Source organism: Triticum urartu, chromosome 7 (assembly GCF_003073215.2).
Source record: "Triticum urartu cultivar G1812 chromosome 7, Tu2.1, whole genome shotgun sequence".
Taxonomy (NCBI): domain Eukaryota; kingdom Viridiplantae; phylum Streptophyta; class Magnoliopsida; order Poales; family Poaceae; genus Triticum; species Triticum urartu.
The window spans coordinates 482,208,029-482,219,442 of record NC_053028.1 but is presented as its reverse complement, the minus strand read 5'-3'; positions in this window follow the sequence as shown (position 1 = coordinate 482,219,442).

Below are 11,414 nucleotides of genomic sequence, written 5' to 3'. Positions count from 1 at the left end.
TTTAAAGGAAATATACAACTTTGTGCAAATTAAAGAAGAGAGTCTCCCACAAGCTTGGGGGAGGCTTCTCAAGTTACTTAATGCTTTGCCTGATCATCCTCTTAAGAAAAATGAAATACTTGATATCTTTTACAATGGACTAACCGATGCTTCCAGAGATTACCTGGATAGTTGTGCTGGTTCTCTTTTCAAGGAAAGAACACCGGATGAAGCTGAAATCTTATTGAATAATATGTTGACAAATGAAAATAATTGGGCACCTCCTGAGCCAGCTCCTGCTCCAATTAATGATCCTATTCCTAAACCAACTCCGAAGAAGAGAGGTGTTCTATTTCTCAGTCCTGAAGATATGCAAGAGGCAAAGAAATCTATGGAAGAAAAAGGTATTAAAGCTGAAGATGTTAAGAATTACCTCCTATTGAAGAAATGCATGGTCTTAATTTACCGCCTATTGAAGAAACATATGATCTTAATCCTTTATTTATTGAAGAACCTCCAGACCTTGATAAACCGACATAGGTAGTAAAGGTAAATTCTCTCTATAGATATGATAGAGTCGAAATCCCTCCTACTAAAATTGCTAGTCAGTGCTTGCATGAGTTTGATAATTTTATGTTTAAGCAAGAAGACTTCAATGCTTATTTTGGTAGACAATTAAAACAAGATGCTGATATGATTAAATACTTGGGTGATTATATGGTTAATATTAGAGGTGAACTTAAATTTGTTAGCAAACATGCTTCTATGGTTACCACTCAAGTAGAACAAGTACTTAAAGCTCAAAAGGAATTGCTCAATGAGATGAATAGTAAGAAAAATAATTATGTTGTTAAAGTGGCTACTAGAACTGGTAGAATGACTCAGGAACCTTTGTATCCTGAAGGGCACCCTAAGAGAATTGAGCAAGATTCTCAGAGAAATAATATTGATGCACCTAGTTCTTCTAAAAAGAAGAAAAAGAAAAATGATAGAACTGTGCAAACTTCTAGTGAACCTATTGCTGAACCACCTGATAATCCAAATGATATCTCTATGTATGATGCTGAAACACAATCTGGCAATGAACATGAACCTAATGAAAATGTTAATGATGATGTTCATAATAATGCTCAACCTAGTAATGATAATGATGTAGAAATTGAACCTGGTGTTGATCTTGATAACCCACCATCAAAGAATCAACGTTATGATAAGAAAGACTTTGTTGCTAGGAAACATGGTAAAGAAAGAGAACCTTGGGTTCAAAAACCCATGCCTTTTCCTCCCAAACCATCCAAGAAAAAGGATGATGAGGATTTTGAGCGCTTGGCTGAAATGATTAGACCTATCTTTTTGCGTATGTGATTGACTGATATGCTCAAAATGAATCCTTATGCTAAGTACATGAAAGATATTGTTACAAATAAAAGAAAGATACCAGAAGCTGAAATTTCCACCATGCTTGCTAATTATACTTTTAAGGGTGGAATACCTAAGAAACTTGGAGATCCAGGAGTACCCACTACTCCATTAAAAGAAACTATGTTAAAACTGCTTTATGTGATCTTGGAGCTGGTGTTAGTGTTATGCCTCTCTCTTTATATCGTAGACTTGATTTGAATAAGTTGACACCTACTGAAATATCTTTGCAAATGGCTGATAAATCAACTGCTATACCTGTCGGTATTTGTGAGGATGTGCCTGTTGTAGTTGCAAACGTTACTATTTTAACGGACTTCGTTATTCTTGATATTCCCGAGGACAATAGTATGTCTATTATTCTTGGAAGACCTTTTCTTAATACTGCAGGGGCTGTTATTGATTGCAACAAAGGCAATGTCACTTTTCATGTTAATGGTAATGAGCATACGGTACATTTTCCGAGGAAACAACCTCAAGTTCATAGTATCAATTCTATCGGAAAAATTCCATCGATTATATTAGGAGGTTTTGAATTTCCTCTTCCTACTGTCAAGAAGAAATATGATATACTTATTATTGGGGATGTGCATATCCCCATTGAGGTAACCTAGTGTTATTCGAAATTTCTCCGGTTTCATGTTAATTGGAATGAGTTTGTTAACAAGACTTGATCAACCTTGTTAGTGAATTCCTTTTGATGAGCATGAGATGGATGAAACTAGAAGCACAACCTTCTGTACCCTCTCTATACTTTCTGTTATGTAGTTGAAATAAAGTAAAAATAAATAATTTTCTATCTGTTATCTGATTATCCGTGCAATATAAAAATACCTCGAAAATAAAAGTTCTCCAAATGCCCTGAAAATTAAATATGATTTTTTCTAGAACATTTGAGGATTATGGAACAAAGAACACACCAGGGGGGCCAACCACCTTGCCACGACGGTGGAGGGCGCGCCCACCCCCCTAGGGCGCGCCCCCTACCTCGTGGGCCCACGGTGGCCCTCCTCCACTTATTCCTGCACCCATCCTCTTCTTCTTCCTCCCACAAACACGAAAAACCAACTCAAGCACGAGTTCCAGCCCTCTTTGCTGCCATTTTCGATCTCCTTGCTCAAAGCACCTCTCACAAAACTGCTTGGGGAGATTGTTCCTTGGTATGTGACTCCTCCATTGGTCCAATTAGTTTTTGTTCTAGTGCTTTATTCATTGCAAATTTTTGCTGCTTAGGTGACCCTGTTCTTGAGCTTGCATGTCAAATTTATGTGGTCAAAAGTAGTTTTGATGCATGATATAGGCCCTAGGCACTTGTAGGAGTGGTTTCTATCAATATTATTGAGTTTGGTTTACTTTTATTTTGAAGTTACTAAAAATTTCAGAATTTTTCAGAAAATGATGAGGAGATTATTGAGGGGCTCATTGAGCCAAAGCTCGAAGGAAAAGGCACCGAAGCCTAAGTATAATTTGTCGTGCACCGCGGAGGTTCGGGCGTGTGAATGGCCTTCCAAGGATTTCTTGAGAGCAGCCGGGATTTATGAAGATTTTCATGAATTGGTTCATAATGCAGGCCTTACTGCTTTCCTTCATGGCCAATGGGATCAATATCTCTTACTCACAAATACCTTTGTGCAAAACCTTCATTTTCATTCTAGGAACTCACCACCTGCGGTGGAGTTTCATTTATATGATGAGCATAAGGAGATGTCACTTTATGATTTTTGTCAGATTTGTTTAGTCCCTTTTGAGGGCAAGACAGAAGAACCACATCGTGATGATGTGGAGGGATTTATTGATACTATCACTGTATGGGAAACTAGGAAGGTTTCCGATGGACGAATCACTAGCATACATTTTCCTGTCTTACGTTACTTTGCATTATTTGCTAGTCGTTGCTTAATTAGTCATGGAAACTGTGGAAACCTTAGTATCCCTGATATTATTATTTTGCTCCAAGGTTTATACAGTGATAACACTTTTAGTATGGGCGGTATTATTGCTAAACGGTTAAGTCTGAACCGTACAAAGGGCCCCATCTTTGGAGGCATCTATGCTACACGCCTAGCTGCACATTTTAACATACCTATTAGGCATGCTGAGAAGGAAGAAAAAGTGTTGCCTCGTGTTTATCTAGATTATAAAAGAATGGTGGCACATGATTTTATTATTAAGAATAGGGCAGGAGAGCTTAAATATCAATTGTTATTTAATAAACATCATCCTGAGACTATTACCTTGCCTGCTCCTTATTTGTTTGATTTGACTGTAGGCACGTACCTTGTTCCGTTGACAGCTATTCACGCCTACCGGAACCCTGCACCAGCCGAGGAGCCAGAACCGGAACCACAATTTGTTCCTTCACGACAGTCTAACTATCAGTGGGATCCAGAGATGATTGCCAGCCAGTGGCAATCGGAGCCTTCTTCTTCCTCATCGCAGTACGACCCCAACTATTATTATGGATATCCGCTAGGCCAGCCATGGTCGTAGACCAACTTAGGCCAAAAGCCTAAGCTTGGGGGAGTACGTATTTCTCACCGACATTACATTTATGCTCACACACTCATTGCTAGATGTCGGTGCTCATACTTTTTCATTGTATCATCCATGCTAGTTTATTCCCTTTTATGCTTTCTTCTTGTGTGTTTAATAAACCTTAAGAAAAATCAAAAAAATTAGTTGTAGCTTTTAATCAGTTTAATTTCCATGCTTGCAGTAGTAATTAAAAAGAAAACCCAAGAAGATTTACTGTTCTTCTTTTGCTTGTTAGGAGCTTTCCCGTGTAAATAGTTTTATTTCTTTTCTTTTCTTTGGGGGTCAGTAGGAGAAGACCATGATTAAATTGTTGAAGTGGCTCTTATATGCTTTATTATTGATTTAACCAAGAGCCCATATTGCTTTGTCTTCTCTTGTTTATTGAATGCTCGCAGATTCCAGCTTAGTCCAATGCACGTGCACTCTAATTATTATTCACATCGTTAGGTCGTGCAAGTGAAAGGCAATTATGATGATATATGATGGACTGACTAAGATGAGAAAAGCTGGTATGAACTCGACCTCTTTTGTTTTTGTAAATATGATGAGTTCATCGTTCTTGATTCAGCTTGTTATGAATAAACATGTTCGCAATGACAATTAGAGATCATAGTTGCTTGTGCCATGCTTGATTAGCTATGAGTTATAATGGTTTACCTTGCGTGCCAACATGCTATTGAGATGGTTATGATGTGGTATGATGAGGTGGTATCCTCCTTTGAATGATTTAAGTGACTTGACTTGGCACATGTTCACGCATGTAGTTGAAACAAATCAACATAGCCTTCACGATATTTATGTTCATGGTGGATTATATCCTACTCATGCTTGCATCCAATGTTTATTAATTTTAATGCATGTACATGGCTGTTGTCGCTCTCTAGTTGGTCGCTTCCCAGTCTTTTGCTAGCCTTCACCTGTACTAAGCGGAATACTGCTTGTGCATCCAATCCCTTAAACCCCAAAGTTATTCCAGATGGGTCCACTATACCTTCCTATATGCGGTATCTACCTGCCGTTCCAAGTAAATTTGTATGTGCCAAACTCTAAACCTTCAAATAATCATCCTGTTTTATATGCTCGAATAGCTCATGTATCAACTAGGGCTGTCTGTATCTTCCATGCTAGGTGGGTTATTCTCAAGAGGAGTGGACTCCGCTCCTCACTCACGAGAAAATGGCTGGTCACCGGGATGCCCAGTCCCATGCTTTATGCAAACTAAATCAAAATAATTGCAAAACAAAACTCCCCCTGGGACTGTTGTTAGTTGGAGGCACTCATTGTTTCGAGCAAGCCATGGATTGATGTTTGTTGGTGGAGGGGGGAGTATAAACTTTACCATTCTGTTTGGGAACCGCCTATAATGTGTGTAGCATGGAAGATATCGAGATCTCTCGGTTGTTATGTTGACAATGAAAGTATACCGCTCAAAATATTATTCATCTCTATTTCAAAACCGAGCCCTGGCACCTCTACAAATCCCTGCTTCCCTCTGTGAAGGGCCTATCCATTTACTTTTATGTTGAGTCATTGTCCTCTTATTAAAAAGCACCAGTTGGAGAGCACCGCTGTCACTTGCATCCATTACTATTAGTTTACATTGAGTATGACTTGACTGGATCTCTTTTACCATGAATTACAATGTCTAGTCAGTCCTTGATCTTTAAAGGTGTTCTGCATTTATGTTTTGCTGTCTTAGAAAGGGCTAGCGAGATACCATCTTGTTATATCATATTATGATTGTTTTGAGAAAATGTTGTCATCCGAGATTTATTATTATTGCTCGCTAGTTGATTATGCCATTGATATGAGTAAACATGAGACCTAAATGTTATTGTGAATATGGTTAGTTCATAATCTTTGCTGAAAACTTGAATGCTTGCTTTACATATTTACAACAACAAGAGCAAACAGAGTTTGTAAAAGTTTTTCTTTATCACTTTCAGTTTGTCAACTGAATTGCTTGAGGACAAGCAAAGGTTTAAGATTGGGGGAGTTGATATGTCTCCTTCGTATCTACTTTTCCAAACACTTTTGCCCTTGCTTTGGACTCTAACTTGCATGATTTGAATGGAACTAACCCGGACTGACGCTGTTTTCAGTAAAATTGCCATGGCGTTATTTTTGTGTAGAAATAAAAGTTCTCAGAATGACCTGAAAACCAAAGGAGATTATTTTTGGAATATATAAAAAATACTGGAAGATGAATCCACGTCAGGGGGCCCACACCCTGTCCACGAGGGTGGGGGGCGCGCTTACCCCCCTGGGCGTGCCCCCTGCCTCATGGGCCCCTGACGCTCCACCGACCTCAACTCCAACTCCATATATTCGTGTTCGGGGAGAAAAAAATAAGGGAGAAGGATTCATCGTGTTTTACGATACGGAGCCGCCGCCAAGCCCTAAACTCTATCGGGAGGGCTGATCTAGAGTCCATTCGGGGCTCTGGAGAGGGGAATCCGTCGCCGTCGTCATCATCAACCTTCCTCCATCACCAATTTCATGATGCTCACCGCCTTGCGTGAGTAATTCCATAGCCTTGCTGGACGGTGATGGGTTGGATGAGATTTATCATGTAATCGAGTTAGTTTTGTTAGGGTTTGATCTCTAGTATCCACTATGTTCTGAGATTGATGTTGCTATGACTTTGCTATGCTTAATTCTTGTCACTAGGGCCCGAGTGCCATGATTTCAGATCTGAACCTATTATGTTTTCATGAATATATGTGAGTTCTTGATCCTATCTTGCAAGTCTATAGTCACCTATTATGTGTTATGATCTGTTAACCCCGAAGTGACAATAATCGGGATACTTACCGGTGATGACCGTAGTTTGAGGAGTTCATGTATTCACTATGTGTTAATGCTTTGGTCCGGTACTCTATTAAAAGGAGGACTTAATATCCCTTAGTTTCCAATAGGACCCCGCTGCCACGGGAGGGTAGGACAAAAGATGTCATGCAAGTTCTTTTCCATAAGCATGTATGACTATATTCGGAATACATGCCTACATTACATTGATGAATTGGAGCTAGTTCTGTGTCACCCTATGTTATAATTGTTGCATGATTGATCGCATCCGATATAATTCCCCATCACCGATCCAATGCCTACAAGCTTTTCATATATTGTTCTTCGCTTATTTACTTTTCCATTGCTACTATTACAATCACTACAAAACCCCAAAATATTACTTCTGCTACCATTACCACTACCATCATATTACTTTGCTACTAAACACTTTGCTACAGATATTAAGTTTCCAGTTGCGGTTGAATTGACAATTCAGCTGCTAATACTTGAGAATATTCTTTGGCTCCCCTTGTGTCGAATCAATAAATTTGGGTTGAATACTCTACCCTCGAAAATTGTTGCGATCCCCTATACTTGTGGGTTATCAATCTATGATGTCTCTTACCGATTTACCGCTATCGTTTTGGGGTTATACTTTGGAGCCGGCCGCATTCACGTTAAATAGGGCACCATCTAAATACGTTGAGACGACACCATATGAACTGTGGTTTAGCAAGAAACATAAGCTGTCGTTTCTTAAAGTTTGGGGTTGTGATGCTTATATGAAAAAACTTCAACCTGATAAGTTCAAACCCAAATCGGAGAAATGTGTCTTCATAGGATACCCAAAGGAGACTATTGGGTACACCTTCTATCACAGATCCGAAGGCAAGATATTCTTTGCTAAGAATGGATCCTTTCTAGAGAAGGAGTTTCTCTCGAAAGAAGTGAGTGGGAGGAAAGTTGAACTTGATGTGGTAATTGTACCTTCTCCCGAATTGGAAAGTAGTTCATCACAGAAATAAGTTCCAGTGATTCCTGCACCAATTAGTGAGGAAGCTAATGATGATGATCATGAAACTTCAGATCAAGTTACTACCGAACCTCGTAGGTCAACCAGAGTACGGTCCACACCAGAGTGGTACGGTAATCCTGTTCTGGAGGTCATGTTACTTGACCATGATGAACCTACAAACTATGAGGAAGCGATGATGAGCCCAGATTCCGTGAAATGGCTTGAGGCCATGAAATCTGAGGTGGGATCCATGTATGAGAACAAAGTGTGGAATTTCGTTGACTTGCCCGATGATCGGCAAGTCATAGAGAATAAATGGATCTTCAAGAAGAAGACTGACGCTGACGGTAATGTTACTGTTTACAAAGCTCAACTTGTTGTGAAAGGTTTTTGACAAGTTCAAGGAGTTGACTACGATGAGACCTTCTCACCCATAGCGATGCTTAAGTCCATCTGAATCATGTTAGCAATTGCCGCATTTTATGAAATTTGGCAAATGGATGTCAAAACTGCATTCCTTAATGGATATCTTAAAGAAGAGTTGTATATGATGCAACCAGAAGGTTTTGTCGATCGTAAAGGTGCTAACAAAAGTGTCCAAGCTCCATCAATACATTTATGGACTGGTGCAAGCCTCTCGGAGTTGGAATATACTCTTTGATAGTGTGATCAAAGCATATGGTTTTATACAGACTTTTCGAGAAGCATGTATTTACAAGAAAGTGAGTGGGAGCTCTGTAGCATTTCTAATATTACATGTGGATGACATATTGTTGATTGGAAATAATACAGAATTTCTGGATAGCATAAAAGGATACTTGAATAAGAATTTTTCAATGAAAGACCTCGGTGAAGCTGCTTATATATTGGGCATCAAGATCTATAGAGATAGATCAAGATGCTTAATTGGACTTTCACAAAGCACATACCTTGATAAAGTTTTAAAGAAGTTCAAAATGTATTAGTCAAAGAAAGGGTTCTTGCCTGTGTTATAAGGTGTGAAATTGAGTCAGACTCAATGCCCGACCACTACAGAAGATAGAGAGAAAATGAAGGTCATTCCCTATGCCTCAGTCATAGGTTCTACCATGTATGCAATGCTGTGTACCAGACCTGATGTGTGCCTTGCTATAAGTTTAGCAGGGAGGTACCAAAGTAATCCAGGAGTGGATCACTGGACAGCGGTCCAGAACATCCTGAAATACCTGAAAAGGACTAAGGATATGTTTCTCGTTTATGGAGGTGACAAAGAGCTTGTCGTAAATGGTTACGTCGATGCAAGCTTTGACACTGATCTGGATGACTCTAAGTCACAAACTGTTTGCGTATTTATATTGAATGGTGGAGCTGTAAGTTGGTGCAATTCCAAGCAGAGCATCGTGGCGGGATCTACGTGTGAAGCGGAGTACATAGCTGCTTCGGAAGCAGCAAATGAAGGAGTTCATATCCGATCTAGGTGTAATACCTGGTGCATTGGGTCCAATGAAAATCTTTTGTGACAATGTTGGAGCAATTGCCTTGGCGAAGGAATCTAGATTTCACAAGAGAACCAAACACATCAAGAGACGCTTCAGTTCCATCCGCAATCAAGTCAAGGAGGGAGACATAGAGATTTGCAAGATACATACGGATCTGAATGTTGCAGACCCATTGACTAAGCCTCTTCCACGAGCAAAACATGATCAGCACCAAGACTCCATGGGTGTTAGAATCATTACTATGTAATCTAGATTATTGACTCTAGTGCAAGTGGGAGACTGAAGGAAATATGCCCTAGAGGCAATAATAAAGTTGTTATTTATATTTCCTTGTATCATGGTAAATGTTTATTATTCATGCTAGAATTGTATTAACTGGAAACTTAGTACATGTGTGAATACATAGACAAAACAGAGTGTCCCTAGTATGCCTCTACTTGACTAGCTCGTTAATCAAAGATGGTTAAGTTTCCTAACCATAGACATGTGTTGTCATTTGATGAACGGGATCACATCATTGGAGAATGATGTGATGGACAAGACCCATCCGTTAGCTTAGAATAATGATCATTTAGTTTTATTGCTATTGCTCTCTTCATGACTTATACATATTCCTCTGACAATGAGATTATGCAACTCCAGAATACCAAAGGAACACTTTGTGTGCTATCAAACGTCACAACGTAACTGGGTGATTATAAAGATGCTCTATAGGTGTCTCTGAAGGTGTTTGTTGAGTTGGCATAGATCAAGATTAGGACTTGTCACTCCGTGTATCGGAGAGGTATATCTAGGCCCTCTCGGTAATGCACATCACTATAAGCCTTGCAAGCAATGCGACTAATGAGTTAGTTGTGGGATGATGCATTATGGAACGAGTAAACAGACTTTCCGGTAATGAGATTGAACTAGGTATGGTGATACCGACGATCGAATCTCGTCAAGTAACATACCGGTGACAAAGGGAATGGAGTATGTTGTTGTGCGGTTTGATCGATAAAGATCTTCGTAGAATATGTAGGAACCAATATGAGCATCCAGGTTCTGCTATTGGTTATTGACCGGAGATGTGTCTCGGTCATGTCTACATAGTTCTCGAACCCGTAGGGTCCGCACGCTTAACGTTCGATGACAATTTGTATTATGAGTTATGTGTTTTGTTGACCGAAGTTTGTTTGGAGTCCCGAATGAGATCACAAACATGACGAGGAGTCTCGAAATGGCCGAGAGGTAAATATTCATATATTGGAAGGTTATATTTGGACAACGAAATGGTTCTGAGTGATTCGGATATTTTACCAGAGTACCGAGGGGTTACGTAACCCCCCGGGGGAAATATTAGGCCTTAGTGGACCTTAGTGGAGAGAGAGGAGGGCTGCAAGGGGTGGCCGCGCCCCCCCATGGCAGTCCGAATTGGACTAGGGGGAGGGGGGCGCCCCCCTTTCCCTCTCCCTCTCCCTCTCCTTCCTTTTCCCTCCGGCGGAGAAAGGAAAAGGAGGGGGAGCGAATCCTACTTGGACTAGGAGTCCAAGTAGGACTCCCCCCTTGGCGTGCCCCTCCTAGCCGCCGGCCTCCTCCTCCCCTCCTTTATATACGGGGGCGGGGGGCACCCCCAAGGCACACCAAGAATTTTCTTAGCCATGTGCGGTGCCCCCTCCAGAGTTTACTCCTCCGGTCATAGCGTCGTAGTGCTTAGGTGAGCCCTGCGTGGATCACATCATCATCACCATCGCCACACCGTCGTGCTGAGGAACTCTCCCTTGACGCTCTACTGGATCAAGAGTTCGAGGGATGTCATTGAGCTGAACATGTGCTGAACACGGAGGTGCCGTACGTTCGGTACTTGGATTGATTGGATCGTGAAGACGTTCGACTACATCAACCACGTTAATCTAACGCTTCCACTTTCGGTCTATGAGGGTACGTGGACACACTCTCCCCGTCTTGTTGCTATGCATCTCCTAGATAGATCTTGCGTGGTCGTAGGATATTTTTAAAATTGTATGCTACGTTTCCCAACAATTTGGCTATCATACGATGTTTGAGTAGATCCATTTTGTCATGTGGGTTAATCGTGATCTAGGTTGGTATGATTGTATATTTTATTTATGGTGCTGTCCTACGGTGCCCTCCGTCTCGCGCAAACGTGAGGGGTCCCTGCTGTAGGGTGTTGCAATACGCTCATGATTTGCTTATGA